Source organism: Pelodiscus sinensis, chromosome 13 (genome assembly GCF_049634645.1).
Source record: "Pelodiscus sinensis isolate JC-2024 chromosome 13, ASM4963464v1, whole genome shotgun sequence".
NCBI lineage: Eukaryota > Metazoa > Chordata > Testudines > Trionychidae > Pelodiscus > Pelodiscus sinensis.
The window spans coordinates 33898857-33904856 of NC_134723.1; positions in this window are offsets into that span (position 1 = coordinate 33898857).

Sequence of the window (6000 nt, forward strand, 5' to 3'; positions counted from 1 at the left end):
CCATTTGAACAAGCCTCTGGCTTCCCTCTTAAACACTTTCTGGGCATTCATCTCAGGCTACAAATAAAGTTATAGATATAACCACTAGCAATTGCTGAGTAGCCTGAGGCTCAATCTCCGTGGGGGCTGGTTTCCAGCATCCCTGAGCTCCCACTGAAGTTGATAGCAGCTGGCGGTGCTTGGCACCCCTGGAAACTGGTCCCACAAGTTTAGCATGGCTGTGCAAGATATTCTGGTGCAATGTGTGTACTTAGCGTAGGCAGCCCTGTGAATTCAGGCAGCCTCCCGCTCCTTTGAAGTCCTTAGCACTGCCATGCACAAACCAAGCTGGACTTCTGCCGGCCATCAGAGCCTGGAGTCTGCACTCTGGCCCTCTGGGAGAGATCTGCCTGATTACTGAGTGTTGCAGAAGCAGGCCCCATGGCGGCTGTAGCCCTACGTATTCTGTGCAGACACACAGGTCCCTTCTACTCCTGGGACACCCAGCCTGGCTGCTAAACCACCATCCCCAAGTCCTTCATCTCTGGGCTCTTCTACAGAGAGCGAGTTTCCCATCAGCCACCTCCCTTCCATGCTTGGAAAGTTGCCCTTTGGCTCCCCCTTCTGGCTTCCCAGGTGAAACGTGAGAAGGGCGGCAAGGTGTGGAGGGCAGGGCACGGAGCTGGAGAGGCTGCCTCAGAGAAGTCTGCAGAGGACGGGGATGTGATAAAGGGCAGGATGGGGCCTGCCGTGTGTTACTTTGCACTGGGACTCACAAACCCTAGGGCCAGCCCTCCTCTTACATAGGCTGTTTGAGAGAAGCATGAAACCCCCCTGTTCCAGGCACAAGAGGCCCTGTGTTACCCACTTCTGAATCTGCACCCGCTGTTCCCGGTGTCATTCTGTTACATGGGGCCTGGCCAGTCACTGTTATCAGTGTAGGTGAGGCTGGGTCACCTGGGGGTGTTTGATTCAGTTTAGCTGAGGGGAACAAATGTTTTCCCCTCCCCAGAAGGCTGGCATGTGCTAATGTTCATGGGAAGACTCGCACTTTGCATTTGATAGCAGCGTTTTGTAACTTTTCACAGGCCAGCTTTCTGGTGTCACTCAGGGGAAGCTGAGCCTTAGGAACAGACCCAATAACGTGTTTTCTGACACAGCAACAGGATGTTTTCTTTTCACTGGATGAAATTAACTTGTCTCAAAAATGCGTGCATGCTTTGCACTTGCACCCACCTCTCATCCAAGAAGCCCAAGTGTCTTACAAACAATTATTCAGCCTCTTGGGGAGGCGTTGTTGTCTCTGTTTCACAGATGCTCTCTGAAATGCAGAGAGGTTACAGGACTTGGTAGCACAATGAGTCAGTGGAAAAACTCAGAAAAGTTCAATCTAATTAGCTTATCCAGGTGAGGGGAAAGAGGTGACTTTTTCACAGTCTCCTACATTAAAAGATTTCTGCAAGTACAGGGTTCTTTGTAAAAGTTACACCAAGATCCATTAGAAATAAGCTTTTTAATAGAGAGTGTGATTAGCCATCGGCACAACTGAAATGGAGATGTGGTGGATACTCCATTACTTGCCATTTTAAAATTGAGATTAGAGCGCTCTCTGATTACTAGGGCAGAGGTTTGGGGAGGTGCAGCACTCTAGGGAGGCATGGAGGAACATTTAGGATGCAGTGGGGGTTAGATCAGCCCCCACCGTGGGTGGGAAAGGGTCACCACCCAGTTCTATTCTGCCCCCAGCTCTACTCCTGGCTCCACCCCCATCCCCAGCCTTGGCCACCGGCTCCTGGCCCTGCTTCCGGCCACAGCACCAGACCCCACTGTGGTCTTGACCATGGCTCCAGCTCCAGTTCTGGCCTTGACCACAGCCCCTGGCTCCAACCACAGGTCCACTCCCAGCTGCAGCTCCCAGCCATGGCCTCTAGTGCTGACGGAGGATGATCAGCTAGTGTCACTATGAGCTGCAAGAAGAGAGATGGATGCTCATACTATGAAGATCTGTACAGTCTACCATGAGTGGCATCTCAGTTGGGAGGGGCTTGGTTTGTGGGCAGGGCTTGGCAGAGACCCACAGCTCCCCATCTCTCATCCCAGTCAGCCCCTTCCCATTCACATACCAATCAGAAATTTGAATGTGCTGATGCCCAGTTACCCAGTTTTCCCACACGGGCATGGAGCTGTTAAATGCGTAAGGATGGGGGCAGTGGAGATGTATTGAATGCACTCCGACCTGAAAGGACCACCTTTTAGAGTGCGAGGGCTGGTCAGTCTGCAAGCCAGCTCCATCCAGCCTGTCTCTGCTGAGATGGCCAACAAAGGGGACAATTGAGCTAATGGCTTCTGATCCAGACATCTGCCCAGGAGCACCTGAACTGAGTTTCTTAAAATATTTTTCAGAGAGTAACAACTTTCAGTCATTACTGACCCACACTGGGCTTGAACCTGTAACTTTAAGTCTCTGGCCCTGACTGTACTGCAAACTGCCTGCTCCTGAGTGGATTCTCCTACTTTGGAGTGCAACTCCGTGCAGGTATAGGGGTGTGCCCACACCCTGCTCGCTGCAGGATCAGGGCATTAAAGCCTGGTAGTGGCTTACCTCTCAGTGCTGGCCCTCCTGCAGGGGACAAACAAAGCGTAGTGTATCCAGTCTCACTTCTGATGCTCTAAAATGGCTTTCCTTGCCAAACTGTGCTGTATGTTCACCTGTAAATCCTGCCGAGCTTTGCACAAGAATGGACAGGGCTGTTTTCCTGGCTGCTGAGGGAGCTGGAAGGTTGCATCTAGGGCTGGACATTGTGGGTACATCAGGGGTTGCTTATAGAAGTAATAAATACAAACCCCAACAAAAGGCAATCAAAGTGGGAGGCACCTGCCCAAACACCCCTAGCCCTACCACTGTGTTCTTAGCAAAACTCCTCTCATGCGCCTTTCTAACCACCCAGCCGTAAAAAAATCTGATTTATCTCACCCTCCCTTCTGGTGGCAAGCAGTCTCATTGAAATTGACAGATTTGCTAACCCTACTCAGTTCCTTGCTCATCATGTTTTTCTAATGAGCCGCAGGCAACACCCATAAAAACCACTTTCCTGAACTGTGATTCTAGTCTGCGCTGAGGATTGTTAGTGTGAGATGTAGCATGCTGGGTAAATCATATCAGCCCTGAGACAATTTTAAACTCTTGTCCAGTTTGGTTTTGTGTCGGTCGTTACTTTATGTTCCATCTTTTAGGGTTCCAGTTTCTTCTCTCTTTAAACTCGTCTGTGGGCTTTTGGGTTTGCCTGACCCCAGGGCATTCCGGGTACAGGAGTGGGAGAGGCCAAGAATTTGGAAGGGATTGTGGGGGAAGAGGAGAGACACAGGAGACTTGGAGGGAGGAAAGTGAGAAGGGAGGTGTTTGGGGAAGAAAAGATGCTGAAGATTTGGAGGAAGGAAAAAGGAAGAGGAGATAAAGGTGCAATGAGAAGTGGGTGACAGGGCTGCATTTTGAGGCAGGAGGGAGAAGAGACGGAGGGATTGAGGAGAAAAAAATCAGGAAGAGAATGTTTGGCAGATGAGGAAAGAGTGAGAGTGAAGGAATTGTGAAATAGAGTGAGGGAAGTGAAAGGAGGAAATAAAGTGGGGGCTTTGGCGAGGGTGGAGCTTTTGGGGCACAAGAGAAGGATATTGTTGGGAACAGATGGTCTAGGATAGGCTGGTGGGTGAAAATGGAGAGAGGAGAGTGCTAGAGACTGGGTAAGGCAGAAGGGCAGTGAGAGGAGCTGGTGAAAAAGGGAAAGTGGGTGGATGTTTGGGGTGAGGAAGAGGACAGAAAGAGGGGAACAATGGAGGGGTTTGTGGGGAAGGAGCAGAGAGAGCTTAGGAGAGTAAGTGCACCCGCTAAATCTGCTTCTAGCAAAGCCTACAGGAGCACACTGGGGGATCTAGCTATGGACTTCCAGGGAGCCTAGAGGAAGCCAGAATAAGGGTGTGCTTATCGGTTAGTCGAGTCGAATACTCAGCTACTCGCTTCTCCTCTTGCTACCTCTCTATGAGAGGCAGCAAGGGGAGGAACAGGAGCTGGCTCCCCCACGACACCATCTCGCTGGTGCTGCCTGCTCCTCACCCCACACTGCTGCATCTATCAGAGGCAGCTGCAGGGGTGGGAGGTAGGGGAGGCTGCTCCAGCAGCAGACCCTGTCCACAGCCAAATCCAGCGTGAGCCAGGACAGAACCCTTCCCTGAATGACTAATCATGTAGTTGATACAAATTGTATCCACTACACAATTAGTCCATTACCCGCCTCTTAACATCCTTAATTTGGTTAGGTCCTAAATGTGTGTTGGATGAGATGGGACTGATCTGGCCAGGAGCCTGATGGGGGTGGGGCCCGATGGTGTAGATCAAGACTACTAACTTTGGAAGCGCCGGCAGCCACAATGATACAGCACATGCCGAGGGCCGCAACGTAAGTGTGGTTGTATACATGCAAATATATATGCAAATAAATGGAAATAGCTTCTTTCACACTGACAGACATGAATACAAAGATTAAGGCAAGACCACAGAACACGCAGGCCCCATTTAAGTCAGTTCTGCTGATATTAATAAAATGCAACATTTACCCAATTTCCACCCATATGACAGCACTTTTAATGAGCAATGACAGTCCAGGAATTTAACTACTAAAATGCATCTCAACAGAAGACCATTCTATTGACTCGCCGTTGTGGAGCAAGTTCCCAGTGGAGGCCATGTTCAAAGGATCCCAACCGCAGGATGTGTGTCGAGCCCCATGTAAACCCAAACTGCACCACAGGCGCAAGCCGCATGTGACCCACAGGCTGCATGTTGAGGAGCCCTGTTGTAGATAAATCTCTGTATTAAGCATCTTCATATAACTTTGTATCATTTTCATATTACTTTGTATTAAGCCTTTTTCTATAACCTTGTATTAAGTCTTTCCATATATAACTTTGTATTATGTTTTGGTATAGTCATGTCTTTGTACCAGAATAGATCTCTCCCATCTTACTTAATTGATTGCCCTGTTGAATGAATAAGGTATGAACGGATAAGGCCTGGAAGGCAAGCACCCCAGGGCAGTTACAACAGTTGGAGAGGAACTGGAAGCCAGATCGGAGGACAATAAGACCTGCCAAGAGGGCACATTGCAATACTGAGATACAAGATCAGATATTCTGACTCCCAAGGATACAGAAGTCCTTGGGAGTCAGAAACAGGCACCTCCCTTTGGAAGCATCCTCTCTGAAGATGAATGTGGCAGCATTAAGACAACACCCAGAAGAAGGTGCTACAGCTGGCTAACAGCAAATGCATAGGATGACACAGATTTTGCATATGCATATGGTGACTAACTGGTATAGCTCTGCATGAGAGGGAAGCTACTATAAATCTGAGGTATCTTGCAGGAGAACGCCGGGTTTTGTCTTGTCAACATCGGCGCATCGATCTGGATCCGCAGAAGCCCGGCTCCACCCCTCCCCCATCTAACTCACCTGGCCAGTCGAGTTAGAGGGAGCAACTAGTTGGTAACAACAAGATGAAGTGTGTTTGTGTATGTGTGTGAGTGCATGAGTGTAATATATCATATGCATATGATAAAGTAGTGATTGATATATGTATTACCAATAAATGTGGGTTTTTGGCTTATCTGCCTGAAAAAGAGCCCGCACTGTACTTTAAGTACAACATTAGTACTGCGAGAAGATCTCGATTCCTCCTCAAACTTTGTGGGCAAAATTTCACAGGTTGCAGGCCTGACTCTACCACTTTAAGTTGCTTGCTACTAATGAAGGCTATTTGGCATGAACTGGAGAATCCGATTACCTGGCTTTTAATCAGGAAGGAATTCCTGTAAGGATTGCCTGTTCTTCTCTAGATGATAAATACTGCCAAGGCAGAAACCCCTCCATCACTGCAATGTGGGGAACGCATGGGAGAAAAAACAGAACTGCAAACCAGGGATGGTTGTTTGACTTTGTTTGTGTGACTCTGTTACTAATGCCAGGCAAATC